Source organism: Humulus lupulus, chromosome 9 (genome assembly GCF_963169125.1).
Source record: "Humulus lupulus chromosome 9, drHumLupu1.1, whole genome shotgun sequence".
NCBI lineage: Eukaryota > Viridiplantae > Streptophyta > Magnoliopsida > Rosales > Cannabaceae > Humulus > Humulus lupulus.
Window position 1 is genome coordinate 95,509,805 of NC_084801.1, and position 16,147 is coordinate 95,525,951.

Here is a 16,147-nt window from a genome sequence, read left to right on the forward strand (position 1 = left end):
ATTATAGGGGCGAAGATGAGGACGCCAGTCAACATTTGTAGAGCATTTTTTTATTTCAAATTTATATTATTAGAGACAATGAACAAGCTAAAAGTTTTAATTAAGTGGACTACTTTTTGTTCATGTTTATTACAATGGTGGATACAATTAACTAATTGATAGTATTAATTTTAATTTTACTTATAATTAATTTATTACTAATGAATTTTTAATTTATTTTTAAACAATTAATCAGTTAATTTAATTTATTATAAATAATATATTAAAATTAAAATTATTAAATAATAAATAATAAATAATTTAATATTTATAATTTTTTTAATTTAATAAAATTAAAAAATATTACTTTTCCCAGCGCAAAATCATGCCGGAAAAGGTGACTTTTGTCAGTGCAATAGTACGCTGGCAAAAGTTAACTTTTGTTGGCGTGATATTGCGCCAGGAAAGGTGATGATTTTTGTCAGTGCAATATTATGCTGGCAAAAGTGTTTTCCCTTTTTTCGTGGAAAACAATTTTTCTCGGCATGCCCCTTCTTTATCGGCGCACTATTGCATCGAGAAAAGTTGCTTTTGCCATTGCATTTTATTTTGCGTTGGCAAAAGTCCTAGTACCGACGGAGCTTCGCCGTCAACCTTTCCTGGTGCGAAAACACGTCTGCAGAAGCCGGCTTTTTCCCGGTGCAAAAATGTGTCAGCAAAACCCTTCTTTTTTGTAGTGACTATAAAAGTATTTTAGAATTTTTTAGAGTCAGATGAGAACTGGACGAAATAGCTCCATTCGCGTCAATGTGCAACTAACATAAAACACAATGGCTACTGGATTATTGGATTATGCATCAATTGCTTACACTACTACAAAATACCCCTTACGGGTCACCATTTTAGGACACGCACCTAAATGCAAGTCCTTAAAAAAGTCTCTAGAGCTTTTAGGACACTCAGTGAGAGTCCTTAAAAAACAAATTTTAGGACATGCAATGAGTGTCCTAATAAAATATGTTAGTCCTAAAACACCATGAGGAAAGAAAATAGGTCGGTGACTTTTATGGGCTTGCAAAGCGTGCCCTAAAAATTTTTAATTAAAAAAGGGATAAGAGACACATATTTTCGAATTGAGGATTTTTTTATAATGAGAAATTACAATTGTGCTTTTTAGCTAAGGAATAGGGTTCATTTTTTCAGCACCAGAAAGAAGAAGGAAAGGAGGAGGCGACAATGACGCAGGGGCTCAGCTGGGTTCTACTCAGCGACGCAGGGGCTCAGTGATGGCTGTAGGTGGTTCTCAACGCCTGTACATTAACTGCGGTGCTTCTCGGCGACGCTGTAGAGGTGTTCAGAGCTAGCTGGGTTCTCGGCACGACGACTGCGCATTGGTGGTCTCTGATTGGGCATCAACGGCAACAGGTATTTAAGTTTATTGTTTCTTTTTTAAATATTAATAATGATTTACATTTATTTAATATTTAAATATTCTTTCTAAATTATGTATGTTTTCTGGAATTTTAGTTCGGGTATGATTTTAGGGTTTAGTTCTGAAAATTATAGTAATTGTGTATATAATATAGAATAGTTATATATATGTAACATATTTTTTAAATCTTTATTTTTATAATAGATAGTAATTGATTGAAAATATTTCTTTGTTATTTTTTCAACTAATTACAACATTTATTATTGTACTATGAGTTATTATTATTTTTGATTGGTTTAATTCTAATAATATACGATGATTGTTGAAAAAAAATTATTGTTATTAGTTTTGTTTTCTCATTAAATCATGACACTAATTAACAAAAAAAAATGAAAGTGCTAGCTAGCTTTTGAAAAGTTGCCATCAAAACACCACTTGTAGATATTTTTAAATAGAACTTTCATTGTGGGGTTGATGAGAAAAATGCCAAAAAGTAAATACTAGAGAAAATGTAAATAGAACACATGGTATTAGCTCTCTAGAAATCAACATGATTTACTGTTTAAATTGTGTTTATGTGAAATTTTAAAAAATTAAATATCAACATCTGACATTTATTGTAATGTTATATTAATGTTTTGGTTAATATTTCGATTGGTCTTAAATCATTAGATCGGTAGCTCATTGCAAGAGGTATGTTTTGTTTTTTTCTTTTTAATTTTGAATCTTTCACAATTTTGAATAGAAATTATATAACTTTAGTGGAGTTTGGATATCTTAGCTATTCATCTGTAGTGAAGTAGGATCTCAGAGTTCTGTGTGCTGCAGTGATAACGCAAGGTTGAAAACTTGAATGTATTAATGAAGTAGGTTATAAGAATTCTATGTACTGCGGTGATATATGGATGAAAACTTGTGGGTTGTTTGATTTGTTTGTATTGTTTGTGTTGATTGTGATAGATGGCTAGGCTAGTAAATTAGGGGATATGTTGTCCGATTTTCTGTAGATTTTTTTATACTTAGTTTTATTTTGTTTTGTATGTTTACTTTATTTTCATAATTTGTATTTTTTATTAAAACAAATATGCACAATATTTAAAAGGAATGGATGTTAGTTGATAGGTTTTCCGTAGAATATATGAAAGGAGTCAATTCGTTTCTGAAATTTACTTTGGATCACACTAAAGATCCAAACTATATTTGTTGTCCATGTAGTAAATGTGGAAATAAGGAAAATATGACCGCCACAATGATAAAGTAGCACTTATATTTTCAGGGGATAGACAAAAGTTATAAAATATGTTATTGGCACGGTGAAGAGCTTCATGTTACTCCGGACCCTCCTAGCATTAATGAAGTCCGTAATTATAAGCAATTTGATCATGAGGATAATTTAGATAATATGATTGATGATGCATATCATGAATCAAAATTAAATCCCATTAAGTTCAAAAATCTTCTAAATGGCGCTGAAAAGCCAATTTACTATGGTTGCACTAAATTTAAAAAGTTGTCAGCCCTTCTTAGATTTTATAATATGAAAGCCAAAAATGGATGAAGTGATAAGAGTTTCACGGAATTATTAGTTTTCTTGAAAGATTTATTGCCTGAAGAAAACAAGATGCCGGTTTCATTTTATGAGCTAAGAAAACTATGTGTTCATTACGCTTACCATATGAAAAAAATACATCCTTGTCCTAATGATTGCGTATTATATCAGAATAGCCTTATAGATGTGAATTAGTGTCCTACTTGTGGTGTGTCCAGATGGCAAATGAAAATGAATTCAGAGGAAGTTAAAGAAGGAGTACCAACAAAATTTATGTGGTATATTCCGTCAATTACAAGTTTGATTTGGTTTTATCAAAATGTTGATCATGCTAAGAATTTGACTTGGCATGTGAATGAGAGAATAAAGGACGGTAGACTTAGACATTGCTGACTAACCAGCGTGGAAGATAATGGATTTTGAATAGCCTTCATTTGTTGATGAACCTAAAAATATTCGTCTAGCTCTTTCTATGGACAGAATTAATTCGCATACTTCTCTCAGTAGTAAGCATAGTTATTGGCCTGTTATGCTAGTCATATATAATTTACCGCCATGACTATGTATGAAGAGGAAGTTTACCTTATTGACCTTGCTGATATCATGTCCTAAACAACCTGGTAACGATATTGACGTCTACTTATCTAACCTAATTGATGACTTGAAAACTTTATGGTATAAACGGGTTAGGGCTTATGATGCATACCAAAAAGAAGAGTTTACCTGTCGAGCGGTGTCGCTATGGATAATCAATGACTTCCCCGCTTAGGGAAATTTATCCAGTTATAGTATGAAAGGATACAAAGCTTGTCCTATTTGTGAGGAGAAGACTTTTTTCTCAATATTTGAAACATTCCAACAAGGTGTGTTATATGGTACATAGAAAATTCTTGCCATGAAGATATTATTTTAGAACTTGGAAAAATGCATTCAATGGTCAACAAGAGTATGGTTTGGCTCCAAACCCTTTGATTGGGAATCAAGTACTTAATAAAGTATCTCCAATTCAGTTGTAGGTAGGAAAGCCTATTGTTTGTCCAATTAAGAAGTGGAAGGATCGTGGAAAGGGTGTTGGCAAGGATAAGAGTGAAGTTAGTATGAAAAGTCAAGATCTGTCTACAAGTCCTTGGAAGAAAAAATCAATTTTCTTTGAGCTTGAGTTTTAGGAACACTTTCTTTTGCGACATAATATAGATGTTATGCACATCAAGAAAAATGTGTGCGATAATCTAATAGGAACTTTGTTATATATTCCTAGTAAAATTAAGGACAGAATTAAAGCTCACAAAGACTTAGCCGCAATGGGCTTGCGAAAAAAGCTACATCCAAAAGTTTGTCCTAATAGAAAAATTTTACCTACAACTTGTTACACACTCAATAAGGATGAGAAAATGGAACTTTGTGGTTGTTTATACAACATTAAAGTTCCAGAAGGGTAGTCTTAAAACATAAGAACCTTAGCGGAGATGAAGAATTTGAATTTGGTTTGCATGAAATTTCATGATTGTCATGTCATATTCCAACACATTCTACCAGTGGCTATTTGTGGTGTGCTACCTCAAAAGGTTCGAGATATAATCACATGGATGTGTTTGTTTTTCAAGTTTTTGTGTTGTACGATGATTGATGTTTCAATGTTGAACAACTTACAAGTGGAGATTGCTACAATCCTGTTTTACTTGGAGCGATTCTTCCCACCCTTTTTTGACATAATGGTGCATTTTACAGTCCATTTTGTTAGAGAGATTAAACTATGCGAGCCTGTTTACCTAATATGGATTTATCCCTTTGAGAAATACATGAAGATTCGTAAGAATTATGTTAGAAATAGAAGTAAACCCGAAGGATGTATTGTTGAATGTTATGTTGCAGAAGAAGCCATTAAATTTTGTTCAAAATACTTGCATGGTGTGACAAGCGTGGGCAATCAATCTACAATAGATAAAAGTAATGGTGGTTATGGTGGTAAAGGTGGTGTTGTTTGCTCAATAAGTCAAGATGAAAAACACGGAGCACATTGTCTTGTATTGCAAAATATTGATGAGATTGAACCTTACATCGAGTAAGTTATTTTTTACAGTACAATATGATAAAATATTGTTGTGATATTTGTATTGATTCATATTAATTTTTTATACATTTATTAATGGATCATTTCGTTTGGATTCGAAAAATATATCCATCTAAGTCAAAGAACCAAAAATGGATCCAAAAAGAACACTATCGTACATTTATTTCTTTTGTTTTGATATGACATGCCATTATTTTTTTCTTTTTGTTTTTTACAAAAGTTGCAATTGAAGTGACTAAAACATCAAATCATGTGTTGAACATTTTCAAGTGGATTTCTCGTGGTCCTTTTCTTATTGTGTTTAAGTACCCTTCATACATCGTTAATGGTGCTCAATTCAATACTTTGGAACGAGATAATGTAAAAAACACACAGAATAATGGAATTTGTGGACAAAAATTCAGTAGAGTGTGATATGACATTTTATGGAGTAATCCAAGACATTTGGGAATTAGATTATATTACAAATAGAGTGCCAGTCTTCTTGTATGATTGGGTGAAAGGTGACAAGGGAGTAAAGGTTAAGGATTTAAGTTTTACATAAGTGGATTTAAATCGAATAGGGCCCAAAAATGATCATTTCATAATGGCAGCACAAGCCAAACTTGTTTTTCATGTGAATGATCCATCACACAAGCAATGGTCAGTTGTGGTTACTACTCAACCGATAGATTCACTACACCAAATACCCATTTCCATAACACACGAATATAATACTAATAAAAAATTGTTATGCTAGAGTAATATATTGGGCCACTTTATGAAAAAAGGCGGTAATAATTCCACCATCCCACCACACTTAGCTTTTTTTTTCATTTGTGAGACTCGAGAAACCCAATTCATTCCCTTCAATTCTTTCTCCTTTTTCCTCATCATTATCTCTCCTCTCTCTTGGATCTCTTTCTCCTACCAGACTCGTCGAAGCTTCGACCACGCGGGCCCAAGCCCTTACACGACACCAGAGGCGAACGACGACACCGGATTATTCTTCTTTCCATTGCTTTATTATTATTGTGTGCTTTTGGATTGTTCTTCTTTCACCACTGCTTTTAGTTTTGCTTTGCCTTTTAGGGTTTTTGCGTTTCGTCACCTCTGTAATTCACCTCCTCTCTTCTTTCTTACCTCGTTGAGATTGCATTTCGCGACTTTTCATGTTCCGGTGCTTCGTTTGTTTTGTTGGAATTCGTACAGGTATGCCTTTGATTTCATTGTTTTTTCTACAGTTTGAGCTTTCAATTCTTTTCCTGTTTGGTTGCCGAGAAAATTGAAGAGAATTATTTGGTGATTGTGTGTGTGAGAATTGTAGAATTAACAACTCATTTGAGCTAAATGAGATTTTGTTTCATGTTTTGAGTCAGTTTATATATCTGAAATGGAGTTGTATGCATACTGTTACATTTTTCTTTCTCCCCCCTTTCGTTTTGTTTTCTTGGCAACCAAACGGAAAATAGTTGTGGTCTGTCTCTTGTGTAAGTTCTAGAGACTTTATAGAACTGTTTACCTGGGTCCATTGATCGATCATGAATATAACGCACGTGGTGTGGTTACTAGCTTTGTTCTAAAACTTGTTGTTTGTAAAATTGAAAGTAGCATATTACTGGGGTCTGGCTAGATATTCATATTTTCTAGTTAAGATGAAGGGTTGCTAGAATATTTTCATGTTTTGATCTTTTGGGCATTGCCTTTTAACTTGCTAGTATTGTAATTTTGACAGTGGTATTTCTTCTATGCAGAAGTATTTAGGGTAACAACATTAGTTGGTTTCGGAGTTTTGACTGATAGTGCAACTCTTGTTCATAGATATATGTGAATAAAGTATGTTTAGAAGCATGGTTGATGGTGTGGGGGAGGAGGTTACCCCACTGGATGCAGTTGAACGTGGACACCTTCAAGGCAAAGAGAACGAATTTTTTCTGAAACCCACAGGAGAAATGTTGAATTCACAAGAGATGCTACTGCCAGGTGAGGGTGACTATGCCAGGAGCTCGCATCAAGAATTTGAAGAAATGTTAGATGGTAAACATGTACAGAGTTTAAATCGTGTTATGCTACTGCCAGGTCATGACGGTTAGTCTTCCATTTTTTACTTCTATTCTTTCTACTTTGGTCAGTTGCCATGGTTCACTTAGTTCTTTGTTGCTTGGTGCTTTCTTATTATCTTCTCTGAGTCTGTTTAATTTCTGAGAGGTATTTCTTTCTTATTTGGTCAGAAAATACCAAACGTTGTTAATTTTGAATGGAATAAGAAATTTTAATTCTATTAATTATGGTTTCCTGTTGTTGATATTAGCTGTATTTCTCCTAACAGATAAGACTATACTGACGGTTTTTAGAAAATTTCTACAAGCAGCTTATTTTGTGAATGTTTGTTTTTATTTTGGGCTTTGTTTGCAAAGATCATGTTAATTAATATGTTATTTGTTAGCTATTTATTACATGTGTTTGTGAATGTGGGGATTGGCTGAAAAAATCTGTTGGATTAATTTGGGTTGTTTCTTTCAGTTACTTGGTCATTTTGATTCGGATAGCACACTTGCCACAGCTATGTCAGATTTGCGCCATAGGATCCTTCCTCCAAATTTTCTTTCGGAAAATCCCAAGGAAGCTGGATTCTGTCTATGGCTACTTCATCCCGAACCATCATCGCGCCCAACAACAAGGTAGCTCTAAATTCGTGTCCATGATAAATTCAAAGATGGAAATGCTAGTTGTTTCAGATGTGATTAAAAAAAAAAGAATAAGATTTTCTAAGACGTATTGCCTTGGTGAATATAGTTGATATATTAGAAAATAATTTTGATTGATAATATTACCAATTTTCTTTTATATTATATTTATATTGACCTCCTGAAATGGCTTTGTTGACAATTAGGCTATTTATATTTGCAGGATATTAAAACCCTTATAAATTGGTTCCTCATATCTTTGTATTGTGATCTGATAAATTGTCACAATTTGCATCACATGTGTAGAAGACCCTTTGTAGGATATGTTTATATGAGAATTGATTTTAAAATAATTACCATTGCCATACCATGATGAATGTCAATATGCATTTTCTGGTTGCTACTATAGGTACGACATACTCGCAAGTCCATTCAGGAGATATTTTAGGCATGCAACAGTTAGTCCACCGTTTTGGAAACCAGACTTCAAAATTGCCCTACTATGGTCATTGTATTTGTTGATATGCATTTTTCTGGTGCGACTAAAAAGTACACCATAGTCTCAGGTCCCTTTAGGAGATTTTTCTGACAACATTTTTGGAAAAATAGCCTAGGCAATATGGTTTTTCCATTAGTTTCTTGAAGAATAATACAATCCTCTTAACCTTTGTGATTGGATTCTTTATCTATTCATATGGAATTACATTGTCAATTCCTGTGCCTCTGTTAGAAATTTTTGTTTCTTCATGTATTGGAAATCTTGGACATTTGGTGGATTTAAATAGAAACTGCTTTTTTAGTCTGTACATCAACTGCCTTTACACCATGATACAATATTCTCAGTTGTTGGTTGTTGCTTTTGACTACAGGGAAATCCTGCAATCTGAAGTAGTTAATGGATTACAGGAAGCATGTCCAGAGGAGTTGTCTTTAGCCATTGACCAGGATGATGGTGAGTCAGAATTACTATTGCATTTCGTCGAGTCATTAAAAGAATAGAATCAGAAGGATGCCACTAAGTTAGTGGAAGACATACAGTGTTTTGAAGGAGATATTGAAGAAATCGAGAGAAGACACCCTTCCAAACACTTGGCTCATGTTGACTCCTCTGTGCATGGAAAGCAAAATGTATCTGTTCACAGAAAGCCTTCTAGTTTAGATAAGCTTTCTCAATTGTCCCCTGTTTCTAACACAAGTGAATCAAGATTGATGAAAAATATGAGTCAGCTTGAAAGTGCATACTTCTCTATGAGGTCCAATATTCAGCTTCCTGAGACTGATGCAGTAGTGCGCCAAGATAACGAGTTATTGAAAAATCATGATAGTTGGTATTTGGCTCAAAAAGATGAAGAGAAACAGAATTCAAGTGACTGCCTGGGAGCCTTTTTTGATGGCTTGTGCAAGTATCCTCGTTACAGTAAATTTGAAGTGCGAGAAGTCGTAAGAAATGGGGAATCTAGTAATTCTTCGAATGTAATATGCTCCTTAAGTTTTGACAGGGATGAAGACTACTTTGCAGCTGCTGGAGTTTTAAAGAAAATAAGGATATTTGAGTTTAATTCTCTCCTTAATGATTCTGTTGATATTCACTATCCAGTGATTGAGATGTCAAACAAATCAAAGATCAGTTGTGTTTCCTGGAACAACTACATCAAAAACTATTTGGCCTCTACTGATTATGATGGTGCAGTCAAGGTTTGTATATCTTGTGCTATAATTGTGACTTAATGTTATCGCACAGGTTTTTCATTGTGATTTACCAAAAAAAAAGTAATATTGTAATGGTGTTTAAGTAAAGAGCAGATGTTTGTAAGTTTTTCCTTTAGATATTATAAAATGTTGGGATTTCTGTCTATACTTGACACACATCACGCTCAGCTTGTTTTCACCTTAAAATTATGTGGTATATACTACAACATATATGTTTGTGTTTAGTAATGCCCATACTTTCTCATGAAATGGTTGACTTGAATTTTCTGTTATGGGATGCTAGCACTGGTCAGGTTTTCTCTCAATACAATGAGCATGAGAAGAGAGCATGGTCCGTTGACTTTTCAAAAGTATACCCCACTAAATTAGCCAGTGGAAGTGATGATTGCTCTGTGAAACTGTGGAGCATCAACGAGGTATGCTCTCTCTCTCTATATATATATGATTTCTCTCTCTATATATGTATATGTAATGAGGATTCTAGCTTTATTGAAGTAGTAAGGTGTCAACATAACAAGGATGAAGTTCATTACCTTTGGATCTTTTTCTTGCTACCTAAAGAAATAGTTTGTGTTTGTATGATACAAACATTATCTATAGGAAATAAAACAGGTCCCTACTGGAGTCCTTTCACATGATTATACAAGATGAGCTTTTTCATTCTAAAAAAATGTGAAAGGATCCTGTTGTGGCCAAATATGCCTATTATACTTTGTCACTTTCCTTCTAATTATCCATGGTACTTGAAAGCAAAATTTTACTTTTTGTTTCAATAAAAAGCTTATATATAACTATATATATTTTTTGTGCAGAAAAACTGTTTAGGAACTATTAGGAGCCTTGCAAATGTCTGTTGTGTCCAGTTCTCTGCCCATTCGACCCACTTACTGGCTTTTGGGTCTGCGGATTACAGATGCTACTGTTATGATCTAAGATATGCAAAAACACCCTGGTGTGTATTGGCCGGCCATGGCAAAGCTGTAAGCTATGTGAAATTCTTGGATTCAGAGACCCTTGTTTCTGCCTCCACCGACAACACTTTAAAACTATGGGATCGCAAGAGGAGTCTTTCTGCAAATGCTTGTAGCTTAACCTTTACCGGCCATACTAATGAAAATGTATTTATATATATATATATATTTACTTTTACTTTCTTTCTCTCTTAAAATTTAAAAATTTCCTATATGCTAGAATCTGAGTCATTTTTCATCTATTTATGATTTTGATTTAATGTTTGCTTTGACATCCTAAACATATCTCTCCCTAAGCATGTGAAATTTTTGTCAAACATCTTACTTGCCTAGATATCACGTTAAGTATTATTTATTTCTTTAATTATTTTTATTGTTACACTAAATAAAGAGAAGTTAAGTTTTTAGTTTTACAGAAACATTTACTTTTACCCTTTGGCTACTGAAGTAATATGATAATTTGCAAACCTCTTTTTTTTTCTCTATGGGATACTAAATTGTAGAAAATGACAGCTTAACTGTCTATTTTGCAGATTGATGTAGGCATTGGATCTTCATCATTTGCAAGAGGTGTCATTGACCTTGTCTTGGGATATGTCACAAGCTTGGTGATTGACCTGACTATTTCGATAAAGGTTTGTGTCTTGATACTAAGGGATATGTTTTCTGTTTATCAACTACCATTTCGTCATTTTGTGCGGTCTGTCTAGTTGTACTTCCTTATTGCTTCTAGGAAAGCCAGACTTATTGCTTTATAAAAAGATTAGTTTTATGGTTGAAGTTAATTTACAATATCCATCATGGTTCACAATTTTATAACTGTAGGTTGAAGTGCCTGGGGGCCGAGGGAAGCCATCCAAAATTGTTGACAAGGATGAAGATCTAGAAAAGGTATGCACATCTAATAGAAATAGAATTTACTTTAGAAAATTTTGTTCTTTTGACAGTAAATTACATAAATTACTGTTGTAATTTTTTTTTCACAATGCAAAATTCAAAATTAGAGTCAGTTCAGAATCCATATTTCTTCTCTAGTTGTGAAAGTTTCTTGCTTGCTCATTTGGAAAGCAGTTTTGTTCCATAATTAGAAGTTTCTACCAGTGCAATTTATTGGCTTGATTGCTTCTAGGGTACTAGGACTTTCTGAGGTCCATTTTTTTTAAAAAAATATATGGATGTGGGTTATCTTGATACTAAATGGTATATACTAAATTTTGTGAACTTGTATAATTATTAATATTTATGTCATAGTAAGGTTTTCTAGTTAAAAGTAGATTTTAAGTCAGATTTTTCAATACTTGCTTCAGTACTTTTCATTTGTTTTTGTCTCTCTTCATAGTTTGATGCTGCAAAATTAAGAAAGCTAAGACCAAGTTTCAAGCAGAACGAGGGCTCTGTTACTGCTGGCAATGCTTCAATCATAAGGTTCCCACCTCTCCCTTTCCCCCTGCCGCCAATGCTGAAAAAAAAATTATTAACTTAGTGTGGTAATGCAATCAGATATATTGTTTCCTGTGCCTTCTGTTTAGAGGCTTGTGCTATCTAAATACTCATTTACTTTCTTTTACATTTAAGCAACTGGTGTGCAACACTTATTGTAGTTTATGCTACAACAAAACTGGTTTATTTTCTGTGGGCAGCCTTTTTCTTATTTTTATGTGTGTGTGACTAGGGTTTCAGATTTTAACTTTCCTTAATATGGTTTGGTTTTTATCATGAATAGTGATGGTGCAGCTGCATTAGTCCTAGTGAGTGGAGAGAAGGCACTTCAACTTGGAGTGCAAGTAATTGCAAAGATTAAGGGCTATGTTGATGCAGCTTAGGTATTCCAATGAATTGGCTTCCTAGTTCTATTTTACTATTGCTGAAACATAGCTCAAAGAAGATTATCTTCGCAGGCACCTGAATTCTTTACAACTGCTCCAGCCCTTGTGATACCAAAAGCTATTTCAAATGCCGGTTTAGATGCTTCTCAGATTGATTACTATGAAATAAATGAAGCGTTTTCTGTAAGATTTTAGTACTTGTAATCCCTATACTGTGAGTTTGGAGAAAACTAGATAATTTCTTTCAAGTTGATTTACTCTTAAGTCTGAAATGTATGCTATTTTAAATGTGATCACTCTTCCATTTTCTGCAATTTGTATAGTCATTCGTCTGTCCACAATGCATTTCAGCTTTACTCCATTTTGTCACTATCCTTATCTACATTTTTTTACTCTTCCAATTTCCAAATCTCTTAGGAAAGCCTTAATGTACATGGTGGGGCTGTATCATTGGGACACCCATTAAGATGCAGTGGAGCTCGTATCTTGGTCACATTGTTAGGGGTAATCTATAAGCTTCCCTTCTCTTGCAATGCATTCCTAGTTTGACATTCTAATATCATTTATATAGTTCTCTAGTTTTGTTTACATGTTTTCTTAATGATCTAAAGTCATAGTTCGTGGTCATATCTAAGCTTATGCTTTCTACATATACTCATGTGAAGTGATCTCGTGTTGTCATTTATTCTTTTAAATTTTTGTTGAGAGTTTAGCTGTGAAATAAAAGAGACATTTGTAACTATGCTCTCTCTGATATATTTTACTTGGAATTGCTGAAATAAGAATAATGTTGTTGCAGGTATTGAGACATAAAAAGGGAAAGTACGGGGTTGGTGCCATATGCAACGGTGGCGGGGGAGCTTCTTCACTTGTTTTTGAGCTCATGTAAGACCTGTAATTGTTTTTGAGCTTATCTTGATTGAATTCTCCTGATCGGCTAGCCAGCTTATAAATAAAGCTAATTGGCTAATCCAATTGTACTCATCACTTGGTTCATTTTCAATAATAAGAATCAATTTCTCATTATTCTGTCATTTTTAATATGTGTCTCCAAATAATAATGGATAGTTAAGGTATATTTATTATATATAACAGTAGTTGTATTTGTTAGTTTTAAGTTGACTAAATTTTATTCTCTGTTAGTTGATTAGTTGTAATTTTCTTGTTCTTGGCTATTGATATTGTGTGAGTGGTTTTACCTTAATTTATTTGTATTTTATCTTACAAACTTTTTGGGTGGTGTTGCTGTGATACAAGTAAACAATAGAGACATATTAAAGATGGTTCTCACCAAAGCTTACACACTTGGGTGATGAAAGAAAGTCTCATTTTTTCCTTATGATTATACAATGAAAAAGTTGCCACTTGATTTATTATATTACTAATTTTCCATATTTTTTTGGTAAATGTCTAATATTGGAGTTTTCTCTTGGTGTTAGACTTTGCTTAGTCTTGGTAACAAAATATTTTAGCACATGTAATTGAACTGAATTTAATAATTGTTAATTATGAATTGAACAGGCCAAATTAATATTGAAACAAGGAGAAATTGAAAAACTGATTGATCCAAAGCTGGGAGGGGCCTATGATATTACTCAGCTGAAAAGACTTGCCTTTACTGCATCACTTTGCATAAGGTGACTCACAAAATGGCGGCCTACCATCACCAAGGTATTAAAAACACCCTTTTAATGACACACCATATATCTATATGTATGTATATATATATATATTATACTAATGCTACAATAAACCTCTGCTAAATGGTATTTAAAAAATCATGATTCATATCAATAGAATAGCAAAACTTGTTGCTTATTCTTGCATTGTTGAGAGGAAATGATATTATATTATATATATATAACTTTGGTTCTAATCTTCTGAGATGCTTTCCTTATTAATATGGTCATATTATTTTTATAAATGGAAATGAATAAGAATATGTATAACTTTGTCAATAAACTATTTTCTCATGGAGGAATATCATGGGTTTAGCTTAGACTACATATATTGTGCCACATGTTAATACAGTAGCCTTTAGTTGACTGACCTGGCCAGTAAGCAATATATTGTTTTATATATATGATACCATATTTGAATTAATATGTGTTTTCTTCAAACTATTTATGGTGGTTATCTTCTCTATTTTATTTTCCCTAAAGAATCTATTAATTATACTGGTTTGTGCACATGCTCCTTTTGATGGTTTATGTATTTGGCATAAGTAAAATAATAATAGTTAGTGCTAGTTTATTTTTGGAAATTGGTGAGAAGATGTGTTTATTAAAAATCGATTAATTCATGGAGCTTTATTGGGTCAAAACATGATAGGTCTGTTTCCTATTCTATTACTAAGAATGGTAAAGCTGATATTGATTGATAGTAAGATTTTCTTCTGTGCTTTTTTGTCTCATATGCATTCTGATTTGGTTAATTAATTGGTTATGGTCATTCTTACTAATCAACTGAGTTGAGGATCTTAAACTTTCAGGGATCAAAGAATCAAAAAGAAAAAAACATATAAAACTCTGCAGCAACAATCTACTGCAGTAATCTTGTTATTCACTTTAAAGTTAAGTCTTCCAGCAACAACACCTCTGGCACTCTACAGATTCCCTAGGTATGGAGCTATGCCTTCTCTCATATTCATATCTCACACATAAGTTTATTAGCAGTGGCAATAGGAGTAACTAATTGTTGTTTTTGCTAGAGCATCAAGTGTCTTCCTCCTCTCTTCTAATTCTTTGACTTCTTTTAATTCTGCATTAACTCATATGCTCCCTATCATATAATATATATATATATATATATAATGCTATAGTTAGCTATGCAATTTCATATATATAATGGTCATTTTCGTATTTTAAAGAAACAGAAGTTGTTTCTGGCACAGCTGAGCCTGAGAGCGATGATCGTAGAGGAGAAAGATCCTGTCTTCATATATTAAGTACTAGTTTAAGCTTTATGAGGTATTGGCATCATCTGAAAAGTTGATTCCTTAAGGAGAAAACATAAAAAAATTAGGGTCGATAGAAGATTCTGATCATGCAATTTCTCTTCTTCATGCTACTGGCTTTTAATATTTATCATAATAGGCAACAACTTCCTAAGGAACCCTTAATATAATTCAATAAATGAGTAAGCAAGAGGGAATTATAATAAACTCTAGTGGAATCCTTGAGTTATTGATAAAGAAAGTCTAGTAAGTAATAACTTAGAGTTGAGGGTTCAGTTCCAACAGAGTTGTGCTAAGGATAAGTTAACTTGATATGCCTATAAACCTTGTTTTATTTAATTTCTCATTGAGAAAAGTTCTCAGTTTGCGTTTTCCTTAAGAAGTTAAGAGAGACTAAAAGAGTAGACAAGTTGGAGAAGAAATGCTATTACCATAGTTCTGATAAAAATAAAAAGTTCTCTAAAATTCACTCTTCTCTTCCTGCAGGTGGTTTATGCTAGTTGTCATTTCAAGTTGCTGTCATGTTAGTCGAGATGGATTTTGGAACAGAAGTTCAATAGCAGTTAACTTTACTTTTTAAAAAAAAAAAAAAATAGCCCCTAGATACTAGATAGTTTTTTCTTTTTCAATCTAGTTTTAATACTTATCCCTGTTGAAGGTGGAACTATTTTATGTACTAACATAGCAAACTTTCTATGTAATTAAAGAAGAAACTCAATTAATAATAAATGTGAGGAAGTGACTTTTCAATATATCATGTTCAAGTTTAATGATTGTTTAGGAAGGCGTAGATTTTGGTCCTCTTTCAACATTATATATACTTATCAAAATAGTAATCATGATATATGGTTGTAGTGCCAAATAGATGAAAACATATATTAATCAATGCATTAGTAAAGAGAAAAAGGGCTGACACGCCTGTGAAACTGGAAATTATAATTATGACATTGATAAGAGCATAACATTATAAGGAACAACAATGACATG

At 33.0% G+C, this 16,147-nt stretch overlaps 1 pseudogene; it reads left to right on the plus strand.

Moving 5' to 3' along the window:
• The first annotated feature begins 5,826 nt into the window (after positions 1–5,826).
• Positions 5,827–15,912, plus strand: LOC133802012 (protein SPA1-RELATED 2-like; annotated as a pseudogene).
• The last annotated feature ends 235 nt before the right edge of the window (positions 15,913–16,147 follow it).